The sequence below is a fragment of the Chanodichthys erythropterus genome, chromosome 1 (genome assembly GCF_024489055.1).
Source record: "Chanodichthys erythropterus isolate Z2021 chromosome 1, ASM2448905v1, whole genome shotgun sequence".
NCBI classification, from domain to species: domain Eukaryota; kingdom Metazoa; phylum Chordata; class Actinopteri; order Cypriniformes; family Xenocyprididae; genus Chanodichthys; species Chanodichthys erythropterus.
In genome coordinates this window covers 26,621,235-26,637,834 of record NC_090221.1, presented here as the reverse complement: position 1 = coordinate 26,637,834, position 16,600 = coordinate 26,621,235, and positions in this window count along the sequence as shown.

Sequence of the window (16,600 nt, the reverse complement as noted above, 5' to 3'; positions counted from 1 at the left end):
TTACCTCTGTAGACTATATGTAAGCAGCTTTCTTTCCAGTGAACGAGAGTATAACGTTATGCTGGTATACAGATCAAACGTTAAATCTGAGGTAGACATATCTCTCTGTTGTTTAGTTTCCTTAACTTTATATCGAGGCGCTGTGTTGTAATAGGGATTTCTCATCCGTCATAGGATTCCCTTACCATCAGGAACTTGGGTAAAGTTGGTTTATATTCGCACATTCGGACATCCGTATTCAGTAGTCTTGTTAATCACACTACATTGGACATTCAGTGGACATTCACAAGTAAATATGCCATTAAAACAATACTTGCCTATTTTGATCGACTGTGAAAAATGTTTTAAGTTGACAATCGTTGGTTGTCAATATCATGTCGCTGCTTAAAATTCGCAAACATTAATTTATTGCACATTTATTGGAAAGTCTGAATTTATCAGAAGTCCGAATGTGCGAATATAAATCCAACTTTACCCAAGTCCATCAGGACATATAAAACTCTTAACACAACTTAATGGACTCGTACAGTGATATAAAAGACCAAACGCACACCTCATTTGTGATGTAAGTTATACTATATAGGCTCCAAGAAAGCAGATACTGGCATAAATTGATTTAAGGCTGAACGTTTGATTTTCGCAAATTTAGGGACCCTCTCTAAAGTTACGACATTTATTAACATATTAACGTTTCTACCTTCAATAGCGTTTAAAGAGAATGATTTACAGTCACAAAACCAACTGTAAAGTGTTCATCTAGGTCTCAGGTATAATGCAAACCTTTTAGATTTGTTTTTTATGTTTATTCAAATAAAAGGTAACACTTTATATTAACTAGTTAATATAACTAATGATGAACTGCAATTCTAGAGCACTTAATTAATCTTTGTTAATGTTAATTCCAGCATTTACTAAACATTATTAAAATAAAAAGTTGTATTTGTTAACATTAGTTAATGCACCGCGAACTAACATGAACAATGAACTGCTGCATTATTATTAACGTTAACAAAGATTAACAAATACAGTAACAAATGTATTGCTCATGGATAGTTCACGTTAGTAAATACATTATTAACCTTATTGTAAAGTGTTTCCAAATAAACTGTCAAGTAATATGTAAATATTGCTATGCATTTAACTACTGTATGGGATCATATACAAAAAAAAAGGTCATAATTTAAATCTCAATAGCATGTGACAAGAATGATTTACAGTCACAAAACCAACTCTAAAGTGTTCATCTAGGTGTCAAGTCGAACAGTGATGTGCCTACTCTCTCTCACACACACACACACACACAAATACGTGAACTCACACAGACTCTTGTAGACACACATGTACATACATATTCAAACACACCCCACTCAAAGTAGCCTACATGTCCTTTTTCCTTTTTTTTTTCTTTTTTTTTTTTTTACACATTCAACACACAGTTCGCTCTACTTTGTTCATTTTTATTATTCCTGCTTATATAATATTTTATTGCTTATACAAATTTTACATTGTTTTGCCAAAGCATTTATATGAGCAGGAAAAATAAAATTAACAAAGTAGAACAAATCGCGTGATGAATGTGTAAAAAAAGAAAAAAAAGAAAAAGTATATGTGTATGTACAAACCCGTTTCCAAAAAAGTTGGGACACTATACAAATTGTGAATAAAAACAGAATGCAATGATGTGGAAGTTTCGAATTTCAATATTTTATTCAGAATACAACATAGATGAAATATCAAACGTTTAAACTGAGAAAATGTATCATTTTAAGGGAAAAATAAGTTGTGTGGCATCCCCTCTACTTTTTATAACAGTCTGCAAATGTCTGGGGACTGAGGAGACAAGTTGCTCAAGTTTAGGAATAGGAATGTTGTCCCATTCTTGTTTAATACAGGCTTCTAGTTGCTCAACTGTCTTAGGTCTTCTTTGTCGCATCTTTCTCTTTATGATGCGCCAAATTTGGGTGAAAGATCTTGACTGCAGGCTGGCCATTTCAGTACCCAGATCCTTCGTCTACGCAGCCATGATGTTGTAATTGATGCAGTATGTGGTCTGGCATTGCCATGTTGGAAAATGCAAGGTCTTCCCTGAAAGAGACGTAATCTGGATGGGAGCATATGTTGTTCTAAAACTTGGATATACCTTTCAGCATTGATGGTGTCTTTCCAGATGTGTAAGCTGCCTATGCCACACGCACTCATGCAACCCCATACCATCAGAGATGCAGGCTTCTGAACTGAGCGCTGATAACAACTTGGGTTGTCCTTGTCCTCTTTAGTCCGGATGACATGGCGTCCCAGTTTTCCAAAAAGAACTTCAAATTTTGATTCGTCTGACCACAGAACAGTTTTCCACTTTGCCACAGTCCATTTTAAATGAGCCTTGGCCCAGAGAAAACCCCTGCGCTTCTGGATCATGTTTAGATCTGGCTTATTTTTTGACCTATAGAGTTTTAGCCGGCAACGGCGAATGGCACGGTGGATTGTGTTCACCGACAATGTTTTCTGGAAGTATTCCTGAGCCCATGTTGTGATTTCCATTACAGTATAGCATTCCTGTATGTGATGCAGTGCCGTCTAAGGGCCCGAAGATCACGGGCATCCATTATGGTTTTCCGGCCTTGACCCTTACGCACAGAGATTGTTCCAGATTCTCTGAATCTTTGGATGATATTATGCACTGTAGATGATGATAACTTCAAACTCTTTGCCATTTTTCTCTGAGAAACTCCTTTCTGATATTGCTCCACTATTTTTCGCCACAGCATTGGGGGAACTGGTGATCCTCTGCCCATCTTGACTTCTGAGAGACACTGCCACTCTGAGAGGCTCTTTTTATACTCAATCATGTTGGCAATTGACCTAATAAGTTGCAAATTGGTCCTCCAGCTGTTCCTTGTATGTACATTTAACTTTTCCGGCCTCTTACTGCTACCTGTCCCAACGTTTTTGGAATGCGTAGCTCTCATGAAATCCAAAATGAGCCAATATTTGGCATGTCATTTCAAAATGTCTCACTTTCAACATTTGATATGTTATCTATATTCTATTGTGAATAAAATATAAGTTTATGAGATTTGTAAATTATTGCATATTCACAATTTGTACAGTGTCCCAACTTTTTTGGGATTGGGTTTGTACTTTGAGTTGTGTTTGTGTTTGTGTGTGTGTGTGTGTGTGTGTGTGTGTGTGTGTGTGTGTGTGTGAGAGAGAGAGAAGGCGCATCACTGTTCGACTTGACACCTAGATGAACACTTTAGAGTTGGTTTTGTGACTGTAAATCATTCTCGTGACATGCTATTGAGATTTAAATTATGCCATTTTTTAGTATGATCCCATACAGTAGTGAAATACATAGCAATATTTACATATTACTTAACAGTTTATTTGGAAACACTTTACAATATGGTTCATAATGTATTTACTAACGTGAACTATCCATGAGCAATACATTTGTTACTGTATTTGTTAATCTTTGTTAATGTTAATAATAATGCAGCAGTTCATTGTTCATGTTAGTTCACAGTGCATTAACTAATGTTAACAAATACAACTTTTTATTTTAATAATGTATTAGTAAATGCTGGAATTAACATTAACAAAGATTAATAAGTGCTGTAGAAGTGCAGTTCATCATTAGTTATATTAACTAGTTAATATAAAGTGTTACCTTTTATGTGAATAAACATTAAAAAATCTAAAAGGTTTGCATTATACCTGAGACCTAGATGAACACTTTACAGTTGGTTTTGTGACTGTAAATCATTCTCTTTAAACGCTATTGAAGGTAGAAATGTTAATATGTCAATAAATGTCATAACTTTAGAGACGGTCCCTAAATTTGCGAAAATCAAACATTCAGCCTCAAATCAACTTTATGCCAGTATCTGCTTTCTTGAAGCCTATATAATATAACTTACATCACAAATGAGGTGCGAGTTTGGTCTTTTATATCACTGTACGAGTCCATTAAGCTGTGTTAAGAGTTTTACATGTCCTGATGGCAGGGGAATCCTATGACGGATGAGAAATCCCTAGTATAACCAAAAGAATTTGAACCACTGAATTTGTGGAAGCGAATTTGTAAAGCGAAATAAAATGGACTGAAAATTGCTTGTCGAATTTTATAGGTTGTATTTTTAAACAGAATGAATATTTTGGAAGTGAAATCTGAAAGGTGCAAATAAATTATTGAATTTTTAAAAATGAAAATGTGTGTGAAATATTTTTAATTGAAATATTCACAGCTTAAATATAAAACCATGTTGAATTTCAGCCCATAAAAATGCAAGCCTTAAAAAATACAATGCATCAAAATGCAAGCACAGCTAATATAATGCATTTTTTATTTTCAATTAGTGCAATTCAACAAGCTTTTTATTTCAGAAACATTTGGCATTAAATTACTTCCATACTGATCCCAGTGTTCCTTGTTATTTTCCTCTGCAATCTCCAATCCATTATCCATCTCCTTCTTTACATTCCCTGGTCACCATTCACTCAGTTACTCACCTACTTCACCTACCGGCAGCAACTAAGGTGTGCGCGTTTCTTCAATCCCCGGATTCAGCCATCACAATCTCCCATGAAACCTGCAAAGAAAAGAGATTGGTTAATCAGAATTCATCCTGCAAAAGTCATACTCACTTACCTGTTTGCTTATGCTTCTCTGCTGCATTCAATAAACGGTTAAACACCATCTGTGCTTCACTTCTCTGAGTATACTGTTACAATTCTGAAGGGGTGGATTTACAATCCCCTCTTTTATATAATAACTTGAGAATCATAATTTTCTTATCTATTTGGTAATCTCTGCCAGGGGCGGTTTCTACATTAGGGCAATAGAGTGCCCCAGGGATGACGCGTTTTTGTAGGCCAACCTGGAAGTTAGCGTCGCACGGGTTCCCTCGACTGAAAGCCTATTCATTTTTCCCATAGACTTTTGGAAAATCGCAGAAAATAAGCTCTGTGTTTAACAAAGGGTTATGACACTTACACGTTGTGTCTATCAAGATAATCTTTACAAGTTAACACAACATTTATAGATTTTGAAGCCTAAATAAAGTCGTCAGATATAAAAGGCTAACAGTAGGCTATAAACGGACTACAGCACACCATGGTCTCGGATCAACGTCGTCACCACCAAGCGTCCTCAAACTTTATTTAGAAAACAACTCTATTTAAAAACATGCTCGCTGATTATGATCTGCGCTGTGTATGAATACTTATCCACTTTTTCATGAGAAATGCTGTCCAAATGTCCTGTTTTTAATGATGACGTCTGAAGTCCCCGCCAAAGGAAGTAGTCCCTTTTAGCAATTTGTTAGCAACCGCCGATTTGAAGACACAGTAAAGGTTAAAAAATCACAAGTGGGTTATAACTGGTGTGTTTTATGTCATAGATCAAAACGTTAAAGTATTTAGAGGCTTTGTTAACCACAGACCTTATTTCAGGCGATTGACCAAAAACCCATTCAAAAAACCCATAGACTTTACGGAGTTGGAACCGGAAGTCCTAAAATGCTAACTCGCTTCCGGGTTTTGCCTACAAAAATGCGTCATCCCTGGGGCACTCTATAGAGCTTGGCAAACTACGTCACTGCGCGTTGCATTCTGGGTAGTCGCCGCCATGTTTTATGCATGGTTTTATGTCACGCTCAGGAGCATACAATACAAATCACCAGATGAAAAAACGACTTTATTTACGTTCATTTTTTAAAGAGCTGCTTGTACTTACTGAAAATAAATGGACTGATATTTGAATCTCTTGTGTTCATTCGATCGCTCAGTCGTGTGGCCAGGACACGATATATACACAAATAGAAATCATACTGATGCCTTCTATCGGACCACACACAGGACAAAAGAGATCTCTCTATTTCAGTTTTTAATAACTAAGTGGCACCAATATATCTGCCAGATAAAATAATAAACACAATATAGATTGATCTCAGCCAGAATTTCATCATATCGCCCTGATTTCTTCATGTTAAAGCATTAAGGGATAACATAAAAGCATGACCATCTGTAATGCAGCTCTGAAATTAATTATATTGTGGAATCGCTACACCAAGTAAGTTTTACTGGACCTAAATGGAATAAATACATGATTTCTTACAGAGACAAGCTGAACAATGAATCAGAGGTGTTGCTTTATCTACACGGAGAGTGATCGCAACTAGGCCTATATCACAAATGACATTTCTAAACGCGTTTTCGTACATTATTCATGGCGTGAGTACGTACATATTCAAACATTAATCTGTAATAAATACAAATGACAAAGCCAAATTTTGGTCAAATTTCACTTTCACCATTGTGTTTCTAAGCCGGAAGGCAGAAAATGAGGGACATTATAACATGCTTAACGTGAAAAAGCTTAACGTGGCTTAATTTACTAATGCTAATGCTTTATTAGTTTGGTGTTTACTACAGAAGCAGACGAGCCCAGAATATGAACGCACATTTAACACAGGCATTTTCCTCCCATAAAGAAAACAGTTAATGGACAGTGACGTGTAATAAGATGGGTTCTGTTCATATTCTAGGGTCATATCTGCTTTGCTGTAACTGTTACAGTTTCTATGGGAGGAAAACGTTTAACGTGAAATTAAACGCGTTGCGTTCAAATTCTGGGCTATTTGTATGATGTTTACTTACATTACGCCACGTTAAGCTTTTTAGAATGTCCCGAAAATGGGACAAAATGGCGCTCCATTTCACATTCGTTTTCCACGCTGGTCAGTATATGCATGTAGTTCATACCACAGCCAGCGTTCACCATTCTTGTTTTTAACTGTATAATATAAATTTTAACATCTTCCTCCACTATTTACCAGTCTCTACTGTACTGTCCGTGACCTAATGTCCCAAAATGCAATGCGCTGCTGACGTCACGTTCCCAGACTCTCCTTGTGTCTCAATCAGCTCCCTAGGTCGTGAATCAGTATATAATTAAAGTGAATGTGGCTGATACCCTGATCAGTGCCCTAACTACTGAACTAGGGAGCTGATTGAGACACACGCTATGACAAGTTTCCTACACCCCGTGAGGCCTTGCGTCAAATGTGGGAGCGTCTTCCGGTTCGAAGTAAACAAGCTGGACGTGACACTCATTCATTCAACAGTTGACAGTCATTCAAGATTTAACGATCCTTGCAAACGTTTGTATTTTACTTATAGTTTTAAGATTACAGCAACAATATTTGAACAATGTTTTACAAGAAAAAAAGTTAAAGTAATAGTAATTTATTAATTTATGTCGAGGTGCACATCAATCATGCTAAATCTATCTGATATTTATATTGACATAAAAAAGAAAACACATACCTATTCAGTTGCGCCTGCTTCCATTTATTTAAGATCACGAGAATGCACAACTCCACTAAGGCTTTAAATCCAAAAGCTTACACATTTAGAAATATATTGATAACATACCCTATGGTTACATCACTTTTCTAAGCCTTTCTATTGATTTTCTTCTAAATTATGCGAGGATTGCAATCCGAGGACGTTTGCGCAATCTCTCCGTCTATCTATCCTGAGGGAGCTCATGAGAAGACAACAGGAGTTAGGAGTTATACGAGTTAACCGGAGTGTGTGAATCTGTGAAAGATGAAAAGACAGATAAAACATTAAACTATGCCTCGTTTCCACGGTACACGGTACGGTACGGTTCGGTATGGTACGCATTTTTTTCCGTTTCCATTGTCAAAAGTTGTGAATGGTACCCTAATTCCGAACCGTACCGTACCACTTTTTTTGGGACCCTTTCGTTGGGGTACCAAGCACAACAGTACCGTACCAAAAGGGTGGAGCTACACTCTGCAGAACATTGATTGGTTGACAGAGAATCGTCACTTGCGCGTACTACAAGGGGAATGACAACACAAGAGGCGCCACACACAAATGTGGTTCAGACAACGCGTGCATTAATTATCTTCACTTCATGTAGGCTATATAACAAAACAAAATATAAAACCGGTGATCGCCTGGATCTCACAACTCCGACGTCAGATCAAATTTTCAAATAGGCGCTATCTTTATAAATTAACCACAGATTTGAGATTTAAACAACTACATTCTCGCCTGAAAAACTTTTAAAACTACATTTCATGACACAGTAAAATAGTTTTTAAATTACGCGGGTTTTCTCCTCCGCTTGCTGGTAGGTGCTGCGGCATGAACATCTGATCTTTGAAATCTTGGTATTCTGAAACGCCGAATGCAAAACTCGTCTTCTTTTTGTGACAGACAGCCTCAAGCCGAGAAGCAAGAACAAGATCTGCTGTAGTATGTCCTCCATTGTTGTTTACTATATCGTTTTCTTCTTCTCACGAGAATGACGTCGATCACTATTTTCCGGCTACACCACGCCTATCAAGTAAGGGTACTGTTTTCGGTGGAAACGCAAGCCTGATCAAGGTGTACCGCTCCGAACCGTACCGAACTGTACCGAACCGAACCGTACCGCTCAGTGGAAACGAGGCATAATATAACATCATAAAGCTTTGGTGCTAGCATCAGTGACAGAAGTACAGACAGCGGTTTCTTGTATTGCAGGGTCAGGATGCTCTAGTCATGCAGCAGCACTTTTGTGGAAGGTCAGTAAAGTAAAGAGCAATTAAGGGCACGAAAACTGTTTATTGTATTGTGATATTATTAACTAATAATGTAGTAAACTGAGATGTTGTCCCTGAGCGCCGTAACGACATCTCTCATAAAGATTTGCAACTTTGCAAAGTAAACAATGATCCAAAAAACACTTAGCCTCTTCGCTAATTAGCACACTAAATACCATTGGTATGCTACTTCCGCCGCCTCACCGGAAGTTGTTACCCACGTTCTCTTTTACAGTAGCGGCCCGCGGAAACAGGTGGATAGGGCGACGCACCACCAAAGTGAGAAAAGGACGGATTTTTCAATCACATTCAACCAGAGTTATGCTAGCTGTCACTGCTAGGCTGTTTGTTCTGCCTCTGGATATAGTCCAATCAGCGTCGAGTCACGCTCTGTGGAGTTAGTGATGGGCAGAGCGAGGCTTCGTGAAACACTGAAGCAGTTGAATCAAATGTGCCGTGATGATTCGAGGCTTCGAAACAATCTGACACTTGACTCCACGGTGACCCCTAGTAGTCAAAAGAGTGTAAATGCAACATAACTCAAACTAAACATGCAGTAAAAACACCTTTTACAAATATATTGCAAATGTTTTATTGAAAGTAAAAACTAATAAATGCAATTAACTAATTCTCTAATAAGATTAGGCTACATATAGAGTGACTGTATATCTGTTCTTTTATCATTTTTCAAAGCTTGTTTCTCTGTTCCATGGCTCAAGCTAAACAGGCCAATAAGGGATTAATAACTACCATTATTCATTTTAATTATTCTAATGTCTAATTAAAACATCTACAAATTTATAAAACTGATCAGAGATCAGGTAAAACCCATAGACACTTGTTCAATGCTTCGCAGTGAATCTGCATGATTCATGGGTTAACTTTATCATCGCCCTCTACCGGTGAACCACTGAAATTTCAAACTGTTTTGAAATGTTTCGAAACAGTGAGGACGTAATGAAGCCTCGTTTACTAAAATCACCTGACTTTGGCAGTTTGATACACGCTCCGAATCACTGATTCGAAACAAATGATTCATGAAGCTTCGGAGCTTCATGAAGCATGTGTTTCAAAATCGGCCATCACTATGTGGAGTACCGCCTCTTTTTGGGCATTTCAGGCTGCGTCCGAAAACTGAAAAATGCTGCCTTCCGAGGACACATTTCAAGGTAAGAAGGCTTTAAGGCACGCCCGAATCCAATGTTAGCTTCACTTCCTCTCTCATGAGATACCTTCCTCAGATAGATTTTTGAAGGAAGCATCCTTAGCTGCCTTTGATATCCCACAATCCTGTGCTTTCCATTCTGTAACAGTTGAGCTAGAAAAATAAAGATGGCGTCTGAAGGTTGTGTTTGCTGCTCAGTTTGTGTATAAATGTACGATATCGATCAACATATTTCAATTTTGATATCATTTCTATCGAGAAATTACTACTGTAGTAATTAAATATTTGTTTAGTTCTCACCAAAGCTCACGCTATATTGCTGTAGATCATTAAACTGTTACACTGCCTCAGAAGTCTGTCTGAAATCAATTTCGTGAGGTACCTTCATGCACAAACGTATGGATGGCCGATTTCGAAACGCTGCTTCATGAAGCTCCGATCGAAGCTTCATGAATCTTTTTGTTTCGAATTAGTGATTCGGAGCGTGTATCAAACTACCAAAGTCACGTGATTTTAGTAAACGAGGCTTCATCACGTCATCACTGTTTCGAAACAGTTCGAAATTTCAATGGTTCACCAACACAGGGCGATGATAAAGTGAGCCCATGAATCATGCAGATTCACTGAGAACTATTGAATAAGAGTCTAGGGCTTTACCCTATGGTTTTACCTGATCTCCGATCAGTTTTATACAGTTGTACATGTTTTAATTATACATTAGAATAATTAAAATGAATAATGGTAGTTATTAATCTCTTATTGGCCTGTTTAGCTTGAGCCATGGAACAGAGAAACAAGCAAATTATACAGACACTCTATATTTAATCTTATTAGATGATTAGTTAATTCCATTTAATTGATTTTACTTTAAATAAAACTTTTGCAATACATTTGTTGAAGTGTATTTTTAATGCATGTTTGGCCTGAGTTTTGTTGCATTTGCACTGCTCTGACCACTAGGGGTCACCGTGAAGACGGGTGTCAGATTGTCTATTAATATATATTTTTTTTAAGCTGAAGTGACATTTAATAATTTCATCAGTGCATAATTTACATTTCACAGACATATTCTCCATCTGTAAAAGTTAGAAAGTCTAGAAAATATTTCCATTTTGCAGTCAGGCGTGGACGAGCCTTCAGCAAGCACAAACTTCCGTGAACGAGCGCCGCCGCGCGCCGAACAGACGGAGTTCAATCTGAGTAAAATACATTTTGCTCAAAATATTTGTTGAAAATTTGTTTTTGTTGGCGAACATAATTATGTCATATGTAGAATTTCGAACCTACAACTAAGTGCATTTGTACGATTTGTACGATAGCAGTAACTGTGTAAAGTGACTATTCTAGGGTAATCAAAATAATAATAATTATTAGTCTGTTCTTTTGTTTTTATTTATTTTCATTTTTAGTTTAGTGTATTTAATTTCTGCTTCAAAAAACATTTTGTTTTTAGATTGTAAAGGTACAATTTTAGAATGTAGCCTAGGTCTAATGTGATTTTTTGCACATAATTTATAGCATATACTACAGTTACATTCATGTTTGTTTTTATAGCCTTGAATATGAACATTGTTTCTAGGACAATATTGGGCAGGATCTTAAATAAATGTGTTTTTTTTTAAATGAAATACAGATTTTTTTTTTTTTTTTTAGATCTCAGCCCTATGGCATGCTTTAAATACTGAATTGTCAATGTTTTGGATAGATACATTATTATATCACTTGTTAAATGGATATTTATATTCATTCCTGCATTTCTAATTTTTTTTTTTTTTTGCACCAGCTGCCACTGATCCCTGCACATTTATTCTGGTAGCCTATCATGTTACAGGCAATGGGCCTCATTTATGAAACGAACATACTACAGAAAACTGGTGTACGGCCTTTCCCAGCAAAACTTGCCATTTATCAATATGGACGTGAGCAGTGGCTAAGATCAAATCTCATGCCAGGTCTTAGCTCATGTATGCAAGTTTTTGAGTTAGCGTGAACTTCCATGCAGAGAATTGTAATGAGAGCATTTTCTTCATTGATATTATTTTCCTGACCAACAACTGAAGCTCGTTAGTTGAACATTAACCGTAATTTTTTTTATTTAATTCATCTTTGGAACACAAATTAAGATATATTTGATGAAATCCAAGATGTATATGACTCGTCCATGCAACAATATAATCACCACTTTCGAGGTCCAGAAAGGTACTGAAACTGTCGATGTGACTGCAGTGGTTCTGTCATGATCACCAGTTGGAGTGTCCTGGTTAGCCACCAGAGGGCACTCCACCCCGGACACTTTCTCACCATTTTGGACTCCATTTCCCATAACCCTTTGTCCCAGACTCATCATCATGTCTTCATTGCACTCAGCTGTTTTCACTCATGTCATTTAATTCTGCCTATTAATACACTGTTTCTGTCATCTTCATCAAGGTTTAAACTGTTGTCACCTGCAATTCTGAGCACCCTGGATGGACTTCAGATCTTGGATTTTTGGGGCTTCATCAGATATCTCCAACATTGAAGCCAATGGGCAACCTGGTCAACCAGCACCCTTCCGCAGAGACTTTCCTACTGTCCCTCTCTCACTGAGTCAAGACCCTGGCCTTCTAAATCCCACTGGGAGGCACAGGGTAAGGAGAAAGAGGAAACCCTGTATGTCCACTCCAGATGGTGAGTCCGCTCCAGACCATGAGTCAACTCCAGAGCCCTCAGCTGAGATGGCTGCCACGCCTGAGCCCTCAGCCGAGATGGCTGCCACAACTGAGCTCTCTGAGACTGCAGTGCTGGCCATTATGGCCACAGCCATTTGGTGTGTGTGGGTTGTGCACACATCGGCTCCACCCGGTGAGTCTGCTCTAGCCGGTGAGCCCTCAGCCGAGATAGCTGCCATGCCTGAACCCTCTGAGACTGCAGTGCTAGCCATTATGGCCACAGCCATTTGGTGTGTGTGGGCTGTGCACACATCAGTTCCAGCCCATGAGCCCATTACAGAGCCCACTCCAGTCCATGAGTTCACTCCAGAGTTTGCCTCTGTCCTACAGCCCTGCCTTGAGACAGAGGAGCTTCCTGTCCGCCGTGATACTACCACGGAGGTCGTGCCCGAGTTCCTTGTCTGCCTTGATATGACCACAAGGACGTCCCAGAGTTCCCTGTCTGCCTTGATACGACCAAGGAGGTCATCCCTGAGTTCAATCTGCCCTGATACGACCACCGAGGTGTTCCCTGAGTTCTCTGTCTGCATTAATGCAACCACAGAGGTGGTTCCTGAGTTTCCTGTCTGTCTCGATACGACCGTAGAGGTCGTTCCTGAACTGTCTGCCTTCCTTCATACGACCAGAGAGGTCATTCTAGGCAATGCTTTGGAGCGTGTTCCTGAGCTCCCTGCCTGTCCAGTTATGGCCCTAGAGGCCAAAACAAACTTCTCTGTATCTTCTGTTTTAGTTCTGCCTAATCAGCTGTGTTGGCCTTTAGATTCACCTGATCCATCATGGGGGTCTTTAGTTACATCTGCATGGCTGTGGTGGTCGTCTGCTCTGTCGTGGGGTTCCTCAAGCCCGTCGGCACGGCTGTGGTAGTCATCTGCTCCACCATGGGGATCTTCAAGTTTGTCTGCACGGCTGTGGTGGTCATCTGCTCTGTCGTGGTGGCAGTCTGTCATGCACAGGCCGCCTGATTACCCTATTTCACACTGGTTGCCTGCAAAGTCTTCGTCCCTGGTCCCCCTCCCCTCCACGGACTGGCTCACCATCCCTCCCCCTCGTCCTCCTCCAATCCACCTCCCTCCTGAAATTTTTTTTTTTTTTTTTTTTTTGGCCATGGTGGAGCATCTGGTATCCGCTCCGTAGAGAGGGGATGATATCATGATCACCAGTTGGAGTGTCCTGGTTAGCCACCAGAGGGCACTCCACCCCGGACACTGTCTCACCATTTTGGACTCCATTTCCCATAGCCCTTTGTCCCGGACTCATCATCATGTCTTTATTGCACTCAGTGTATAAAAAGGCAGAACTAAATGACTTGAGTGAAAACTGTTTGTTTCTGTCATCTTCATCGAGGTTTAAACCGTTGTCACCTGGAATTCTGAGCACCCTGTTAGTGATTAGTTTTTGTTTTCTTGTTTTTGGACTGTTTCTATGGATTTTGACTCTTGCCTGGCTGTAGCTATGATTTTGGATTTCCCTTAATAAATGTTGCATTTGGATCTTACTCGCAAGTCTCAGAGCACCGTGACAGGTTCAACCTTAATTTTATGAAGCGACGAGAATATTTTTGTGCGCAAAAACAAAACAAATAACTTTATTCAACAGTCTCTTCTCTTCCCTGTCATTATCCTTATGCAGTTTCTGCAGTAAGCACAGTGAAGGCTTCAGTGTTTACATTAGAAAGCCGGCTCAGTTTTGGCCAAAGCTGTACACATGAGCAGCATGACTCATGCGTGTGATGCTGATGCAGAAGCCGGCCAATAATGAGTTGGCGTTCTGATGCAGAACCTGGAAGTGCTGGAAGTAAACAACGTATGAGAATGACAGTCGAGAAGATATTGTTGAATTGTTGAAGTTTTTGTTTTTGCACACAAAATTTATTCTCATGATGAATGAAGGTCTTAGGGGTGTGGAACAACATGAAGGTGAGTAATTAATGACAAATTTAATTTTTGGGTGAACCCTTACAAAAAATAACTGTAGTATAACTGCAGTATAATTAAGCACAACCATAGATTTGCAGTATAATCACAGTACAACTGCAATACATTTGAAGTTCAACAGCACTAAAACTGCAGTACCTATAACAGTACCCTAACAGTTGCAGTAAAATGAAGTACAACTGAAGGTTTGCAATATATGAAGAATATGAAGTATAAATACAGTATAATTGCAGTTCAGTGATACCTGTATAAACTTACCACTCATACTACATTACTTCAGCTGTGGTTACAGTACTACTGTACAGCAAGTAAAAGGTGCATGTGGACCACTACCATGCAACATTAACCCATATGCTATTTAAAAAACTAAATAAATAAAATAATAATAAAAGTTGTCTTAATCTAAACTAAATTTGTACTATAAGGATTCAACCATAAAAATTATTTTCCCAAATCATTCATTTTCTCCTCCTCATATAATTCACTGAGATAGGTCACAATAAATCTAATTCATATGTATTTGGTAAGGGCAAAATGACAAGCCCATATGAGTCGTACTAATCAGTGGAGTAGAGTGTCCCATCACAAACAAACCTCTGAATGTACGCGTCTTGATTTTGTTCTGTATGCATTCCAGAATTCTATAGTAAGATGCGATGAGATGGTAGTAGCTTTTCACATGACCAGAAATGAATTCATGTCAACAAAATAACCAATGCATAAAAGATGCTGTGTGTGTGTGTGTGTGTGTGTGTGTGTGTGTGTGTGTGTGTGTGTGTGTGTGTGTGTGTGTGTGGTGTTCAGAGCTTAAACCATAACTCCTTAAGTGAGTACACTTGGCCAGTAAAGTTTTTTTTTTTTTTTTTCGGTAAGATCTAGTAAGATAGTCGTTACACAGTGGAATAATGTGGTGTTCAGAGCTTAAACCATAACTCCTTAAGTGAGTACACTTGGCCAGTAAAGGTTTTTTTTTTTTTTTTTTTTTCGGTAAGATCTAGTAAGATAGTCGTTACACAGTGGAATAATGTAAAATCATAAGAGAAAACGTTTACAAAGACATAGCATTTAGTTTTTAACAGGTTGTAATGGTCTTGATGTGTATTTCTTTAAGAAGTATATTTCCCTGAGCCTTGCATTCATGGGGAGACTGAATGTTACAAGGTGATTAACAACCACAGCACAGTGGAGGTATTGTATGATGATGATGATGATGATAAGAATAACTACATGGAGATGTGACACCAGGTTTATCCTGAGGAAGCCAACACCAAGACACAGCAGACGAGGACACAAGTGGTACAGGTGAGTGTGCAAGTAAGTGATACAGGTGAGTGTTTGAGTGCAGTTTACTTGAATAGGAGATTGTAGAAGATCAGAGGAGTATCACAGGAGATGGCTAGAGCACAGGGAAGTATCAAAGTAGATCACTGAAGTACAGGGAAGCATCAAAGGGCATCGTTGGAGCACATGGAATCATCACAGGAGATCGCTGAAGCACAGGGAAGCATCACAGGACATTGTTGGAGCACAGGGAAGTATCAAAGTAGATCGCTGGAGCACAGGGAAGCAGCACAGGACATTGTTGGAGCACAGGGAAGTATCAAAGTAGATCACTGGAGCACATGAAAGCAGCACAGGATATCGGCTAGAGCACAGGGAAGTAGCTGTATTGCATTATTTTAGCACTACTTCAGCTGCATTGCAGTAATACTGCAGTTGTATTGCAGCTTTATTTTAGTAATATTTCAGCTGTACTGCAGTTGTATTTTACTAGTTTTTTTTTTTTTTTTAGATGTATTGCAGTAATACTGCAGTTGTACTCCAGACATCTATTATTACAGGCTGTACTACAATATTGCAGATTTTTCGTGTCCAAAAAAAACTGCATTTCTCTATATGTAAAAAAATAAATAAAGAAAAAATGTAGTATTACTTCTAAAAAGAAACTGCAGTAATCTTTTGTAAGGGCACTAACTCTTTAATGTGTGCGTCGCCAGTAGATTACATGCAGAGCTTTCCACTCACATCAGCACGCTTTTATTTTAATTGTGCTCTCACTCTAATTTGCCCAGTTTAGTAAATCTGGTCCTATATGATTCGACCAGACTGTGAGACCACACACCTGGGGCCTCATGTATAAAACTTTCTATAGATTTCATCTTAACTCTGTGC